This window comes from Panthera leo, chromosome D3 (assembly GCF_018350215.1).
Source record: "Panthera leo isolate Ple1 chromosome D3, P.leo_Ple1_pat1.1, whole genome shotgun sequence".
NCBI lineage: Eukaryota > Metazoa > Chordata > Mammalia > Carnivora > Felidae > Panthera > Panthera leo.
Window position 1 is genome coordinate 91555126 of NC_056690.1, and position 17375 is coordinate 91572500.

General features: G+C 53.1%; 1 protein-coding gene across 8 annotated transcripts in view; it reads right to left on the reverse strand.

Moving 5' to 3' along the window:
• The window catches only part of ZNF516 (zinc finger protein 516), a 126456-nt gene that overhangs the window by 83548 nt on the left and 25533 nt on the right, over nucleotides 1-17375 (reverse strand). Inside the window, exon 2 of one of the 8 annotated variants that reach the window (XM_042910522.1) lies at nucleotides 11802-11969. The exons of the other annotated variants lie outside the window; for them this stretch is intronic. The gene's annotated coding sequence lies outside the window, so the exon portion shown is untranslated. The remainder of the gene's footprint in view (nucleotides 1-11801; nucleotides 11970-17375) is intronic. 8 annotated transcript variants of the gene reach the window in all.

The following is a 17375-nucleotide window of genomic DNA, read 5'->3' on the forward strand; positions in this document are numbered from 1 at the left end:
TCGGTCGGTCGAGCATCCACCTCTCGATTTCAGCTCGGGTCACGATCTCACGGTTCATGAGATCAAGCCCCTCATTGGGCTCTGGGCTGACAGCTAGCAGCCTGCGGGGGCTGCTCGATCTGTCCCTCCCCTACTTGCACACACACGCGCACGCTCTCACTCTCTCTCAAAATAAATACACTTTTAAAAAAAGGCGACCTACTGACAGAAGATTTTTGCAAAGCATAAATCCAATAAGGGGTTGAGATCCAAAATATATAAAGAACTCCTACAACTCAACAATGAAAACAACAAACAAACCGATTAAAAAATGGGAAGAGGATCTCAAGAGGTGTTTTTCCAAAGACACAGAGATAGTACACGAAAAGGTGCTCAATGTTGCTAATTACTAGGAGATTATAAATCAAAACCACAACGAGAAACTACCTCACGCCTGTCAGAATGGCAATTATCAAAAAGACAAGAAATAACAAATGCTGGAGAAAAGGCGACCCCTGTATTCTGTTGGTGGGAATGAAAAACAGTATGGAGATTCCTCAAGAAATTAAGAAAAGATACACGATATGGAAGCAACCTAGGTGTCCATCGATGTACAAATGGAGAAAGAAGACGTAGCATACACACACACACACACACACACACACACAGGAATACTACTCTGCCATAAAAAAGATGAAATCTTGCCATATGCGGCAACACAGACGGACCTTGAGGGCATTATGCTAAGCGAAATAAGTCCGAGAAAGACAAATACTGTGTGATCTCATTCATAATATGGAATCTAAAAAACACACAAAGAAAACAACGTGAAAACAAACTCAGAGATACAGAGAACAGGTTGGTGGTTACTCAAGGGGGAGGGGGTGGGCAAAATGGGGGTCACTGTGCCCCGACCGATGGTGACCGGGTTTTCGGTAGCGATCACTATGTCGTACATACAGGCGTCAAATCAGAATGCTGTACACCTTATATAATGTCACACACCGACTGTACCTCCTAAAAAGGAGAGAGTGTTGGAATAGTAGAAGCACCTCAACTCTAGCAAATAACTGTAAATGAAGCACCTCAACTCTGTTTGTTCCTGTTCATTGCTGAGTCTACACAGGGAGTGTACAGATACTATTCTCTCAAGAATAACTCCCACTCTCGGCCCCAGTAAGTAACAGGACTGAAGGAGCTGCTCAGGGGAAGCGTGGGGGACCCCGCCCCTCCCTGCCCCTCCCTCCCCTCCCCCACTCCCGCCCCCGCCCATCCCCCTCTCCGGGCCTGGAGGCAGCTCAGAGGGCTTCCTAAGGAATGCAGTTTGAGAAAATTACCCTTTGTTAATTCTAGTATTCAAGATTCCAAAAAACAGAAAAGTCACCTGAATAACAAACTGTTCACATGAAAAGCAGTCTTTTAAGAGAGGGCTTGCCCACAGAAACTCGGGAATCTGCCCAAAGCTGGGTCCCGGCCTTCCTGCCCAAGGCACAGGCCGGCTTTCTGGCTTCGGGCTCCCAGCGATCCTTCCCACGGCTTCCCGAGGCAAAAACACAGCAATGCACTTGAGGTCTTCCTCCCCTGTTTTAAACAGTCCCTTCCTAACCAGTTAAATATGGCATGGCCAGCGTGGGGGGGGGGGGGGGGGTAAGGTAAAACAGTCCGGGTTTTTACACAGCCGAATCCACGGGAAATCTTGCCGTTTTCTGCTCTGTGGAGTAAATCAACACAAAGCAGAAGCCGGTCGCTTTGGGACCGATTTCCCCAAAAGGATCAGAGAGGATCCCATCAAAATCTCATCCCGCAAAAGGAATCCAAAGGCTGATTTGCAGACAACCTCTCGAATTTTTGAGCACTTGGCATAACAGACCAAGTGTGCAAGTGTCTGTGAACCGGTGGGAGCGCCCCGCTCGAGGGGCTGCTGGGAAACTGGAAGGGGAGCTTCCTGCTCCGAGCTGGGACTCTTCAGTGGGAGGAAGCCGCCCTGCAGCTCGTCCCGGTTCTCAAGTAACTCTCTAGCTGAGCACGTTCCCAGTTCTGGTTCGTTAATGGGCCGTATCACGCCAGCAAAGGGGAGGTTTGCTCTCCCCAGCGCCGTGGGGTCACTCGTCCTGTCCCCTCCGGGTCACCCTCTGGGGCAGCCGGGGCTTCCGGGAGGCGGGACCGGCGAGCGGCTGCAGCCGAATCTGTGAAATCCCAAGAAGCGGCCAGGCCGGGAAGATGCCCTTACAAAGAAAACAGCTCACGGCACACAGGACGCCCGGGATATTTACGGGAGTGGTATGGCTCCAAGAGGCAAGTCATAAAATCAAAAGAACGAGTCTCCGGCCCAGGCTGGCGGCGCCCTTCTGAAGGCGAGTCCCCCCCCCCCCCCCCCCCCCCCCCCGAGCGGTGGGTCCTGCCCGCGGCTGCAGGGCCAGCCCAGAAACACAGGCCCCCGGTGGGTGCTGGGCCCGGTCTGCTCAACATACAGCCTGTTTGTTCGCCTGCAGACAATGAAATGGGCTTTACTGGTTACACTGTAGAATTATGAGCCATGAATTAAAATACATCATTAACATCCTGCACAAGCTTATCTACTGCTGAGACAAAAAGCCTATTCTTTGAACAAATGGGGAGAAATTCCCTGACAACAATGAGGAGTCCCTCTCCGCACACACCAATCTGCCCGAGATTAACAATCCCAGGCTTATAGTCCCCGGCCCCGGGCCCGAGCCGCCCCATGAAATGATGCATTCACGGCTGGACAGTAAGGACCCAGGCCTCACAGGGCCTGGAGGCCGCCTCGCACAGGCCAATCAATAATCCATTATGAGCAAACCACATTTCCACTCTAATAAGAAGAAATGAATAAAAGGCCACCAGAATCAGCGGCATTCACAAGAAACCCCACCCCACCTCCCCCACTAGGGAAAAAGGGCACAGACCCACTATCGCAGGGTGTAAGGAACACACAACTGCCCACGGGCAGGCCCTCCTTCCGAACAGCCAAGAACAATGTGCTCAGACGTTTCTGCCAAAAGCACTCATTTTAAAGGTAAGTCTCAAATATGCTTTGTTCAGAACACGAGACTGGGGGGGAGGGGGGGAATAAACCATCAACACGACAGTGAGGAAATCCCATTTTTGTGAACAAAGGTTCCCTTTGAATTGTCCTGCACCCCCAGACGGAGCAAGAGCCAAGCACAGGAGTCCCCAGATGTAACGAACCGTCCGTACTAAGGTCCTACTACGCAAACGCCACAATTTTCCGCCAGACGCCCTTCAATTCGTGGCTCAGACCACGGCCGTGGCGTCATCATTCCGTTTACAGCAAAAACGCCCGCGTGACCTAAATGCGATTCTGCAAGTAGGCTACCTTTTATGAAGTTGTTTACCACGGCCTGTCAAACGCCCAAATAAATTCCAGAAAAGACAGATACCATTTTCACCTCCAGACAGAAGGTCGAGACGGGAGAACATTTACTAACAGTAACGACCGTATACACCAACATATTTCCAAAAGAAAATAATAAATCAACATCGGTATAAACGCTGCCCGTATGGTCCTTTTCCTAAAATAGAAAGATGGGTAGTCAAGTCTGACCTTAACGCGGGCACGAAACACGCATATGAATACACAATGTAATTATTGATTACACTCAGGAGAGTCCACAAATAACCAGCGAGGATGTGGGAATTCTCCTTCCCCAGTCATTAATAACAGATCCAGAAAAATCCAAAGTAGTCATGGAGACTTTAATAAAGAGGCATCCACGTGAAAACAGGCAGGGGGGCTGGATTTTTAATATCAAAAGGGAAGAAGCATCTTTTCACTTGTTTTCTCCTTTGCTTCTCCAAACGAATGCATAGCTGCGGCTGGCTCTTCGCTATGTCCAAGGAAATAGGTTATTTCCAAGGACCCCACGTAGTGACTTTATCAATCTATTTGTCCCTAAAAAAGTGAACTTCTCAAAACTGAAAAAGAAAAAAAGGAGAGAGAGAAAGAAAGAAAGAAAGAAAGAAAGAAAGAAAGAAAGAAAGAAAGAAGGAAAGACCCAGAGCTTGCTCTATAATGTTCTGCAGATAAATGTCCTGTCTGTCCTGTGGGAGGCCCTGGTCGGCCACAAAGAGCTGGGACCTGGAGGTAAATCCAGCATCCGGGAGCGGCAGGCACCGCCAGTGTAGTTAATGATCTTGTCAACATTTCCATTAAGAGCCCCATTTCCAGAAGCTCAGACTGCGTGTGCCCCAAACCGGGCAGCTCAGCTCAGATGAAGTCTGCAGCCACGGACAGACTGCTCAGCATTTTACAAAAACAGAGAGCAAATCACTCGCTTCGTTATGTGAGCCACAAAAGCAGTCGAGCTTTTGACTTGGACTTTTTTTCACATGCTGCATCAAGGCGATGAAAGCCCAAGTTTCAAATAATTCAGAAATACCGAAAACTTGGGGAATACCAGAGAAAACGAAGACCCATAAACTTCCATTTTTAAAGCAAACACGGAGTATCAGAAGGCCTTAGAGAAATTGCCGGGAAAATCCCATTTACAAGCGGCTTGTAAGTTTTTACGGAGCCTAAACCCACAAGTGTAGAAACTCTCACAAAATCAGTGTCTAATGGAAAAATTTTTTTAAGAAATTATCAACAGTGAAAATTAATCCTGTGTAGAAAATCTTTTTTTTTTTTTTTTTTTTTTTTACTCTATAACAAACACTCCCTGGTCTACTGGACATAACTTCTTAAAATTTGTACTCATTGACTGTAAACCATATTTTAACAGAAGTTTGTTTCTACAAAGAAGCTATATTTTACTGCATGTAAACCAATAACAAAGGACAGCATTTGCCACCCCCCCCCCCATTTACATTGGCCTATTTTCCAGACTTTTGCCTTAGTAAGAACACGGACTACAGTGAATACCTATCTGACATTATCGCTTTCCTCTGTGCTTTTTGTGAACAGCCTGGTAGTCTCCACCATCAAATAAAGAATTGTACCCAAGAATACAAAGAGAGATAATTATGTACAGTCAGCCATAAAACATTCTGTTAAACATTACCTTCTCAGGCAGTCCTGTTTAGCACAGAAGTTAGCCCCCAAAATCCCTTCAGTAAGAGCACACGGGAAAAATAAACACTTCAATAATCAATTTTACTGAATTCTAAGTAACTGCGTACAAACATTTTCCATAAAGATACCATGAACGGAGTTCATTTTGGTAGGATAGCTGAAAGGCATATCATGCGAGAAATTAATTTAAGATTTTGTCTGCCCTTGCACAAATACCAATCAATACTTTAAGACGATCAAAATTATAAAAGGACGAGCCTCCCCAAAATGCCTTAGTATCTAAAGCACATACCATATAACCAGTCTAAATGTTCCAGATCCATTACTGCCAATAACTACTGTAACATGACCTAGTTTATCACTCACACACACAGCACCTTTGAAAGCAGCTGGGTATTTCAGCCTCTTAAGGAGAGTGATCTATCAGAGAATGTTTACAAAGAGCAATTCTTGACAAGAACATGGTGTCACATCGCCCTAGGATTTATCCTGCGTTGCCTGTCTAAAAATATATTTTCGAGCTCACTTAATGACACGTCACTACGAGTTCTAACTTTTGAAGATAAAAGACCAAACCCTCCTCCTCTTGCGAGGAACAACAAAGGACAAACAAGAAAAAATCCACTCTGACTCCCCATAACAATGTTACTGTGTTATGCGGTTATAAAAGTTAAGAAAATGCTGTATGCGAAGTGATCGTAAATGATCTCGCGGAAATGAGGACGGGATGTTTTCTAAGCCAAAGCATCTTACCCAGCAACAGCTTTTGGGAAAAGGGAATACAAAATACAACAAGGCACGTTTTTGAATTTCAAAGCGCACAGCCCCCACACGGGCCCCCCAGTCGCGGGGGAGGAGGGACAGGAGACAGCAGTGGGCATCTGTCTGCCATCGGCCTGGAGTATGTGGGAATGGAGGGCTGTGCTCTATTTAATGAGCACAGCGCTGTCCTGTGGCACTCAAGACAACAGCACTCAGACCAGTTGCTGCAAACATTTTCCAAGAACCCAAAGACCGTGACACTGATTCAGGGACCACATGTGAACCTTCCATATTGAAACCTCAAGTGAAAATGGCGGTGGCCATGTGCCATCCGATGATGTGCTAATTCTAGCACCACCGTCCTCCTCCTCTCTCTGTTCACCCCCCACCCCCACAGGCAGAAACACAGCCACACAGCAAGCTCTAGACTCCTTCTGGATTTGTTCAGCGCCAACGCCACGGGCAGATGTGCTCGGTGGCCGACCAAGGTTCCCAGGGCCACACGGGCACAGGTGGGGGAGCCAAGGGCACGGCTCGGGGCAGGCGGCGGAGGCCAAGTGGGCCAGAGGCCTGGGAGGCCCACTCCTGCGTTCACGGGGACTGTGACATCTAAGCTGGGGACGATCTGGTTCAAGGAAATTACTCCGGAGTTAGACTTCACTGAGACGAATTCCGGAAACGCCTCTTCGGTGAACAGGATGGTTACTCGTAAACTTCCCGTTCAACACACACACGATGCACATGCCAACACGGGCCTGTGGCACAAAGACGCAGCGTGGCGGCACCCGCTCTCTCGGGAGCACACACCTCCGTGGGAGAGAGCCAGTGGGGCGTGTATGGCTCACCCACCTACCAGAGTAACAAAGTACTGGAAAAATAAAATACGATGACCCCAAAGTGGGTTTCCAACTCAATCATCCGAACGAGCTATTACACGACTTAGTAATCGCGATGTCTCACCGGAGGCCACCTTTACCCCCGCGCTTCCCCGCCAGAGCCTGGCCTCCCCCTCGCTGCTCTTTCCCGTCTCTTGCAAGAGGAGAAGGGCAGGGCCCATCAATCTGAGATGCCGTGAAATCGCTCACTCCTTCAAGAACGCGCTGTGTCACTGCAGATAAGGACAGCGTGACTCCCCTCTGCTGTCGCGGGAAACAACACATGCTTACTCTGGCTCCGCTCCCCGCCGCACTCCCGGGGTGGCCCCAAGTGGCCAAGTTCCTCTCCTCTTCCGAGCCCCGGGCGCACAGGCGCCCGCACCCCTTCGGGGAAACGTGCATCACCGACGGAGAGACGGGGGCGAAGGCGCAAGAACACGCCGCCGCGCCTCTTTTTACCCATAAATAACTACCAACGACCCGCTCGTCGCCAAAATCAAACCAGAGGCGCGGCGCCGAACCCCCCAAACGGGCACGTTCTCGGGGCAGAGACGGGCCTGTGGAGCCTCCGTGCGCCTCCACCGCGGCCACACGACCAGGAACCAACCCCAGGCTTCTAGACCCTCACCACGCACGCAGCGCATTCCGCAACCTTACGTGGCTGCGTGGCCGCGGCTCCCCCGGGAAGGCGCAAGCCGCCTATTTTCGCCGGACGCACCATCAACCCCTGGCCCTCGGAACTCGGGATCCGGTTTAAACTGCGTATTGACACCTTCGATGCCGTCAAGAGGCACCGTCCACTGATTCCCTGTGGGGGGCTGGTGACTCCCATCCCAACTACAAACCCTGATTTCTCAGCTCGACACTCACAATCGTGCCGCGCCACTCAGGCACCCATCCGCCGCAAATCACTTAAGATTTCTTGCTTTATATTTACACTGAGTCGTCGCCGTTCTTTTTTTCCTCCAAAATCGGTCGGTTGCACTAACTACGCCCGGTTACAGAGGCCGGGAGGCTTGGGAAGTCACGCACAGGGTACTGGCTGTTCACTGCGCGACAGTGCAAGCCACAGAAAGGGGAACACCACCGGAGCGCTTCGGGCCTGTCATGCCGCTAAATTAAGCTGACGGGGCTCACGGGAAGGGCTCAGAAGCCCTGACAGCAAGACACCACACGCGGCAAACAAAAAGACACCGATTTTCCAGCATTCATAGGTAAGCGCATATCCCACCACGTGCGTGTGGCAAAGAACAAAGACCCGCCCAAGTTCCTTGCGCGTTAGAGCCACCTTCTTAGAAAGTTCTCCCTCAGGAGGTACAGGACGGGCGGACAATTTGAAGCTTTTTCTCCTTACCCCAAACCTACCTGCGTTGGAGATAAGCATACGGTATTTGCTTTTCTAGTTAACGATGCATTTTCTCCGCCCTGTTCTAATCTCTCTTTAGGGAAACTACACCCAAGAAAGGCACTAACTGAGCGACAGGAACCCTTTCCAAATGAGGACCAAGAGTCACTCTATGCTTTCAGGAGAGACACACGCGCTTCCACTCGGGGCCCAGAGTACAGAGGGCTCCGGGATACCTGCTATTTTTTTTTTAAGTTTTTTTTAACATTGTTTATTTTTGAGAGAGAGAGAGACAGTATGAGCAGAGGAGAGGCAGAGAGAGAGGGAGACACAGAATCCGAAGCAGGCTCCAGGCTCTGAGCTGTCAGCACAGGGCCCGACGCGGGGCTTGAACCCACGAACCGTGAGATCGTGACCTGAGCTGAAGTCAGACGCTCAACCCACTGGGCCACCCAGGCGCCCCAATTTTTTTTTTTTTTTTTAACACAAAGCAGTTCCTTTCAGGAAACCACGTCGATCAGGCCTTGCAGTCTAAGAGGAGAATTCCCCTGGATGTCACACTCTGGAAACACAGCTTCACCAGGAAACACATGGCAAAGATCCCCCTACTTCTGGGGGGATAGGCTTCTCACCCACCTCAGGTCTCCACATAATTTAGAGCCACCCGTTTGAAACAGTACCGCTCGGACTGGCTGCTCAGCCCGGCACAGGGCGGACCCTGCAGTTCTCCACCCGCACTCGACAACGCTCTCGGGATGCACGTAACAATAATTCATTTGGCCAAGCCTGACCCGCCGCCCCAGCCCCGCCGCGGCCAAGCTCTCCCAGGAAAGCCCTCTCGGAAGGAGAAACTGGCTCTTGGTTCTCTAGGTGGCACGTCCCGTCCTCCCCCACGTGGGCCGGCACCCCGAGCGGCCTCCCCCAGCAGGGCCTGCACATCAGAACCCCAGCCCGGAAGACCCGCTGGAAAGCAGTGCAGCCACGGCCGAGAGCACAGAGACGACGGCCACTGGGGCCCAGAAGCCCAGACACCGCACAGGAGACTGGTTCTGTTCCTCGGTGTTTCTGGAAGGGGCAGGAATTGATTCTTCCAACCCACTGTACTCAGTCATCAGGGGTGGTTTACAGCGGCCACAGAAGCAGACAGAGGCACCTCTTCTAACAGGACACCTGTCTCCGCCAGCAGCAGCAGGCCCCGGCCTTCCGTGCGACAGGATGACCTTGACCGTGCCCTCTGGGCATCCGCCTGTGCGTCCCCAGCTCTCCGTGCCACAGCAAACTGAAAAACAGGACCACTTGCCGGGCACGCCGAGGGGCAAAGGGAGCCAGGGAACCACACCTTCCGAGAGGCCCTGGGTCGCCCCACATCTTACGGCCTTCGAAGGAGATTTGGGGGGAGTCATTCGCCACCTACAGTTTCTACAGTCGTCAGAAACGTATTCCAAGAACCAGGTTTCAAAGTCTTGTATTCCAAACGTAACATAAGAAAATGCACATGAAGTCCTTGCCTACGGCAGCACCTGGTCTGCTGTGGGCACCCCTTTCCCTTCAGTCTCAACTTCAGGATCCAGGGGTAAATGACCAGGAGGAAGTGCATGGCAACCATGGAAGCCAACACAGATTCACACCCCCACACAGGGGCAGCTTCTGGGTCCCGAGGCCTTCGTCCTAGGTCTGATGACTCAGGAAAGTCAACAGATACCTGCTGAGGGACACCCCGGGCCGGGGCGGCCCCCGGGCGCTGCTCACACCTGGGCAAGCCTCTGGCTCACCTGGCCACGCGCACCTGCAAAGGCAGAGTGCTGGCCACACCCCTGCAGGTACAGATGCTGAGGGAGCCCCCCTGCTCCCCTCCTCCTCTGACACGACGGCCCAGCCAACTTCCCCAAATCCAGAGAGAAAACGCGCGCGCTCTCCCTTTCCACCGTGTTTTGTGCCAAAATAGCTTCCAGAGTGAAGTCAAATTCAGTGTTTTCCTTTGGCCTTCTAAACTTATTTTCCAAGTGTTTTTGTCTCAGAGCTCTCGAGGCTTCCGTGGACTGCCCGGGGTCCCCACAGGAGGGAACCTCACACGGGGTTTCGGTTCTTCAAACTCCTTCCAGCAAATTCAAACCAAACCCTCTGACTACTTGAACCAAATGACAATCCACCAATTGCTGGAGAAAAGGAATGAGGAGTCTGTGCCACCCTGACCTCCTTATAAGGAATGCAGGCCCCACACCTAGGCTTCTAGAAGGTCCCTCCAGGTAGAAACAGACACCATAAAGGCCGGAGTCCACGCATGTCCCAGCACGCGGCGTGCAAAGACTGCAGACACGCCCAAGAGAGATGAAACCTCTCCCTCCGCGGACACGGGCGGATGCTGCCAGCACACGGGATGGAAGGAAGCGACATCCAGGAGCCGGGGTTACCTGATCGGCACCGGGGCACCACCTCCCACGAAGGCCCGTGTCCGCCGGCCCCGCAGCGCTTAGCCCAAACGCCACGGAGCAGACGCTGTGCACACGCGGGCCGAGAAGTTATCCCGGCTCCTGTGCAAACGACGCGTCCCCAGATAACAAAACGAAAGGGTCCCTGCCCACAGGCTCCGTGGAGACCTGCTTGCACAGCCGGCTCTCCGCGAAAATTCCTGAAGAGCTTTGCTCTACTCCACTCTGATCCCCACGTCCTGATAAACGGGAGGCTCCCGCAGTCCCGGTTATTCTCTTATTGACCATCAGACTCCTTGTCACATTTTTCCTCCTATGCCAAGAAAAGTGACCCCACACCGAGGTCAATGTAAAATCTATTGTGTTGGCTTAAATGCCCTCAATCCCAGGTCTGCAAACAAGTCTAACGCATCAAACGGGAAGGAAGCCTAATTTGGACCCAAATTTGACTTTCCTGTGACCAAGTCAATGACGTAACAAGACCCTTCCTAACACACCCCACTCAGTGTCGCTGCGCTCAGGAAAGGAGCCGAAACCGCCCCCCGGGGCCTCTCCCGAGGCTGAACTAACCAAACGTTCCTTACCCAAGCAGTAACACTTTCTGAGATTTTATGCATTTTTTTTTTCCTCAGGTTTTTATCAAGTGATTACACCTGCAAGAACAGTCCGCTATCGCTTCTAAGAAAACAATTAAGCGCTGCAAACGCACGCAAACACGCGTGTGTCCAGAGGACAGAAAAGCAGCCTCGCTCGGGCAGCGGCCAGTAAAACACAGCCCGGGTCACAAGCGCGCACGGGGGCCTTCTCACCTGCTGTGTGAGCACCAGGTGGTAGGGACAGCGTGCGAGGGGGCTACCTGCATCGGTTGTGACCATCCGGACTGGCCATCGATGCAGGCCGTCAACACGTCACCAGTCAAGACCGGCTACGGGGCCTTCCTCGCCCTGGTGCCCTACTCTGTCCACGGGCCACGCCTCTGGCCACCAGGAAGGCCGTGCCCGAGGGGGGGCTTTGTCTTCTGGACGGTGGATCTGAAGAGCTGCACCTAGACCTCTCACCCTGCACCGCCTGAATTTACAAAGCCCCTCAGATCGGGGCTGACCTCGACCACCACGTGGACCTGTCCAGTAAGGTGCGGTGCAAACTGAAAGAAGCATTTCGTTTCAATCTCAGCGTCCTTGGTTTTCAAGTGTTACCGCAAGGGCTACCGTTCCCACCAAGCTGGAAAGACATTCCACACTGGACAGCAAACTTCAAAAGGACACTTGCAGGCATCTCCTCAAGTCTTAAGTATTCCTGCTCTATGAGCCTCGAGCAGGGCATGGAAGTCTTTCCTCTCAACCCTAAGTCACACATACTTTTTTAACAATGGAAAAGATCCCCCACAGTCAGATCTCACGGTGATACTTTTTCTTGATGTGGTCACCCAATGTGTCTTCGTCCAGGATCAGGAGCTGGGAACTCACGACACGGTGTCCCCGGTGTCCTGGGGGCCCCTGACCGCATCTCACGCTGGTAGCTGGGACCTGGGAAGGGCGGGTGGGAGATGCAAGGTCACCAAGACCGGGAGCCTGGAGCCCCAGCAGCTCTGTGGGGTACGGGGGGCCCGGGCACCAGTCTTGCAAGGCCTCCCCCGCACCCCATGCTTGGTCACTTCGCTTGCAAAGAGGTTCAGAGGTTTCCTTTCATCTCTTGCATATTTAAGAAATTATTTGGTGATGTATCCTTTAAGACCCGACGTGCACCATCCGGCCGTCAGGACGCTGGGGCAGGCCCGGGTGTGGAAGGGTGGACAGCATCACAGGGGGGCAGGGACACTGCGCACCAACGAGAGCAGAAACTGCGGCTGGGCCTTATGGGAGCACGACGGCCCCCTCCCACCCTCAGGCAATCTCCAGGGAGGCCGGAGCCCAGCGCACAGAATGCACGCTCCCGTACAAACCACCCGTCGGACAGCTGGTCCTGGACGGTAGCGTCTTCTACACGAAGCACTAACTTTCCTCTGACTTCCTTTTTCCCTGACGGAAACAAACGCTTCAGAGCTCTGAGTGTTCGGAGACCATTTCCTGCCTCTGGACACCTCAGGAGGAACAAGGAAGAAGAAACAGGACAGATTTTATGCTTCAGCAACAATTCTTTAGTCCAGGAAACTCAGAGGAGAAAGAAGCCTTTTTAAAACACTCTGTTGAACGCCTCCGTTGGGCCAAGGGAGCCCGTGCGTGTCTGGGAAAGGCTCTGATGCTGCCCCTTTGCAGACAGCACACGGGAGGAAAGTTCCAGAGCGAGGCAGGAGGTGGGGGAGGACGACATGGCTTGGCAGGCGCCCCCCTCTGCCTCCTTGTTCAGACTCACTACAGCAACAAAAGACCAAGGAAGGCGAGCTGGAAGGACCAAGGAGCGTAGGTGCATCTGAAGGAGGAGAACCGTCAGTGGGACCCGACGAGGAGAACCCCTCACCTCCACTGTCTTCCTCCCCTTCCTCCCACAGGCCACAGAACATCAGAGCAGCTTCCTGCGGGGTCACACGGCCCCCAGGGTGGGGTGGGGGAGGGACTGGGGTCCTGGGAGAGCAGGAGGGGACTCAGCGGGAACCGGGAAGACGGACACGGCTGGAGCACAGACAGGGGCTGCACCCACGTGGACCTTCCAGACTTGACCAACGCCCTGGGTTATTTAAGATGTTAGCGCAGGGGACGCTGGGCGCAGCGGCTAGGGGAACTCTGTCCATCCAGAATTCTCGCAAAATGACAGTGACGTCACCCGCACACATGATGTGCATACACTCTGTCTTTCAAGATAACAAAACACTAGTAATGTGCTTTTACAAGGGCTGCTGCTGTATTTAAGTAAAATACTGTTCGCCTGTTCCAAATATGTAAATGAGGGCTGCCTGACTCTTGATTTCAGCTCAGGTCGTGATCTCCCGGTTCGTGGGTTCGAGACCCCTGTTGGGCTCTGTGCTGACAGCACAGACCCTGCTTGGGATTGTCTCTCTCCCTTGCTCTCTGCCCCTCTCCTGCTCATGTAAGCTCTCTCTCAAAATAAATAAATAAACGTTAAAAAAAAGAATTCTATCAGAGTTTTAGAGGTGACGAATGCAAATTCCTCTTGACAGATACCCCTCTGATTACTAGAACACAGCGGGGCTCAGGCAATGAAGCATTTGACTTCGGCTCAGGTCATGATCTCACAGTTCATGGGATCGAGCCCCATAACAGGCTCTGTGCTGATAGCTCAGAGCCTGCTTGGGATCCTCTCTCTCTCTCTGCCCCTCCCCAGCTCACACTCTTTCTCAAAATAAACATTTAAAAAAATAAGAATAAATAAATGAAACAAAAAGACAGAAAAACACAAGACCAACATGTGAGGGGCAGACAGCAGTCCCCAAATGAAGGAAGGTACACAGTCCAGCCAGAGAGACTGGGCTTCCCCAATCCAGCAATGCAAGGGTCCCCGTGGATGCCTTGGAAATGTCCCTGCACTCACCCGAACACCCCCCCCCCCCCCGCCCCCAGGAGGCTGCCACTCAAACACACGAGAAACAAAGGCTAACACTTCCAGTGCCCCAAACGTGCCAGGAGCTGCTCCAAACACATCTTTGGGTAGCCACCCACTTGACGTGTGCCGGGCCCTGTGCAGTAACTACAGTCATTCTGTCCCCGTAACAGGCAAGGAAACGAAGGCACAGAGAGGGTAAGCGCACGGCCTAACGTCACACAGCGCAGAGGTGGCTAGCAGGCGGTCTCAGTGCTTGGCTCGTCCAACGGTTATGGGGCGTGTGGGTGGGTCTGTTCAGGCTTCCTCTGGGGGAGAAGCAGAGAGGAGCTCCGCACTCACAGGTCTCAGACACCACCTTGGAGAAGAGAGGGGATGGAACGGAGCTGGGAAAACATGGGTGGCAGGCACAGGCCACCGGAGGACCAGCAGGAAGAGACTTCTAGAGAGAGTCCTGAAGAGGGAAGAATGCAAACCCCCCCCCAATTCTGCCCACACCCCCCTCTGATCACCACACCGCCCAGTTCTGACCTTAGAAGAGCAGAGGCACCAACTTCAAATTAAAACCCAGCCCTTGCTCTCCTGAGCCCGTGTGTGCCGATGACAGACTCCTCTTGTGACTTTTCATCACGTCCCCTGGGACCCGAGCCCTGCTGGGAAAACCCAAGGACCCTGGGAACGAGTATTAATTTAACCCGAGCGCCTGATGTATCTCATTTAGGACGCGAATCGCGAGTAGCACTTGGGTCACGATCAGGGTCACAATCAGGGTCCCACGGCAACGCGGGCCCCGCGGGCTCACCAGACACTGTGCGAGTGTGTGTGCTGTCACCCACCGCTGCCCTGCCACCTGCAGGCTGACTCAGGAGGCGCAGACAGCAGGGGTGGGGGACACTTCAGCCAGAGACCAGCACCCCTGGGGTTGCGGTGAGCTCCTCCAGTGCGCGGGGTGTCCGGCCCAGCCTGCCCCGTGCAACCGTGCGGTCTACACCGCAGGCCCCGCTCTTCAGTGCAGGATTTGTCCGACAAGGCCCCGCCAGGAGTCCAGGACGATCAGCCCAGAGTGGGCGGGAGGGCACCGGACAAGAACACGGTTGTTTGGGGGGCTGAGCGGCACCCACGTGCCCAGCACGCGCGGGGGACAGACTCGGAAGCGATAAGAGTCCCAGGGAAAGGCAGAGGAGACAACCCACTTGGACGCGGTGTTCCAGGAGACCCAGGGATGGGGAGAGGGCTGGGCTAGAGGCAGGCCACACGGACAGCAGAGGGGACTCCAAATCGGAGAGACTGTGTTTGGGTAGATGTCCTCGCAGGGACCCACGCCCCCCAAGCAGACAAGGAGGACAGGGGTCATGGGCAGTCGGGGAGACAGGATGGGGTATACGCAGTCAAGCAAGGTGTGCCTGAGGAAGGCCCTCACTGACATCAGCCACCAAAGCCTGTCCCAAGGGCCCCACAGCAGAAACGAGGACAGGGAGCCAGGGGCCGTGGACCGCGGGCCCTCCCGAGAGGAAGGTAAGGACAGAGGCAGGGTTCAGGGCCCGAGGGAGGGTCGACACGGCGGCCCAGGAGCTGGGGCCCCACAATGTGCCGTCGGCCAGAGACAACTCTGGGTCTGTGGATGACCGTCTCTGAGAAGCTGAGGCCGGGACGAACATTTCTCACACCTCAGGGAACCAGCGATGTGAGGCCACCTCCCAGTCCGGTGACCACGCAAACGTCTCGCCACCCATCTCCGTGGCCCCAAGCTGAGTCTAAGCACCTCAGGGGCAGAAATGCCCGGGTTTCCCCAACGGCCGCAGGTGACAGGATGGCTCAGGACAAGAGAGCATACAGCCCAGGGCGCCGGTCCCAGGTTGTACTACCTGTAACCGTGACCTTGAGGAGGACACAACTCATCGAATCAATCTATAGAGTCTGAGCCCCAAAGACCTTTTGCAATCGGCAGGGGCAGCCTCCGTTCTGAGGCAGAAGTTTGGTAATTTCCTGCATTTGCAGACACATTCAAACTGTAAGTCCATTCGACTCCTGATTCTTCTGTTACCAGATAAATTCATTTCCGTGTGCAAAGTAAGTACACGCTTCTCAGCTTCCCAGGGCAGCTCATGAGAAGTCAATATAAAACGTCGGTAAGTGAAAGGCAGGGAGTTGTGCCTCCAACCACTATCTGCGCATCTCCAAGCCCCTCTGCACGGCTTTCCCGAGAGGAAGGACACACAGCACATCCCCGGCTTCTGCTTGGGGACAGTGGTGACCGGCCTATCGCAGACAGACCCTTTGGGGCCCACACAGAAGGTGGGTGGCCCGTCCCACACGCACCCATCTACCCACGAGGAGGCGGAGGCGTCCGAGGGCCCCTGGGACGTGAGGGCCGGGAAGCTGGAGCACACCCTGATGGGTCAGGGAGCACGAAGGCCGAGAAACCGGGAAGCTGCCTCCCCACTTTCACAGACATGTGTTTCATGCATCTGAAATCAAAGACACCGAAATTAAGGTTGGCAAAGGCCTTTGCTGTGGGTGACGTGGGGCAGGCCCACGGTCACTTAGTAAGAAAGGCCGTCACGCTAGCTGCTGATGTCACAGAAACCTTCACTCGAGGCGAAGAAATGGAAACGTGGGTCCGCCCTCCCCTGCTGCTTCTACGGCTTGGTTCTCAAAGAACCGTCCTGGGGGACACCTGCGGGGCTCCGTCGGCGAAGCATCAGACTTGCTTCCGCTCAGGTCATGATCTCAAGCCCTGCATCAGGCTCTGCGCTGTCAGATGCCTGGGATTCTCTCTCTCCCTCTCTCTCTGCCCCTCCCCTGCTCACACACACACTCTCTCTCTTTCTCTCAAAATAAATAAACTAAAAAAAAAAAAAAAAAAAAATTCAAAGAACCATCTTGGGCACACGGACTGCGTACTTCTGCGTCTCTCCAGCCATGAGAGACCCTGCACCCCCCGCCAAGGGAAAGACTGAGCAGAAGCGTTCAAAGAGAATATCCGGGCTGGAGGGTCCTCGAGCCTCCTACTTCCCACAACGCGTTTAAAGGCATTTAAAGTTCATTCCCGAATAGCTGTGTGTGTATTTTTTTAATGAGGCTACTGTACTTCCGCATGTGCGGCCCCAGACGCCCGCATATAAATAACTGGCGTAGTCAAATTTGGGTGTCCTCAACGGGAAGAAAGCCTCTCTGCCTTCTCCCGGCAACACGTAAAATTAGGAAACCGTGCGGAGCAGTGAAGTCACCAGCCCCAAATTACACCCAAACTTATTATTATTAAGGATCTGCTGCCCTGTTTTTTTATATTACTAAGAAAGCTACACTCATCACATCTTTATATTTAGAGGGCTCCTTAAAAATAAGTGTTAGTAAAGACCTATGAATGTATGTATTGTACACAGGGGACAGTCACAAGAAAGTACTCATGATTTTAGGTTACGCATTTTCCCTTC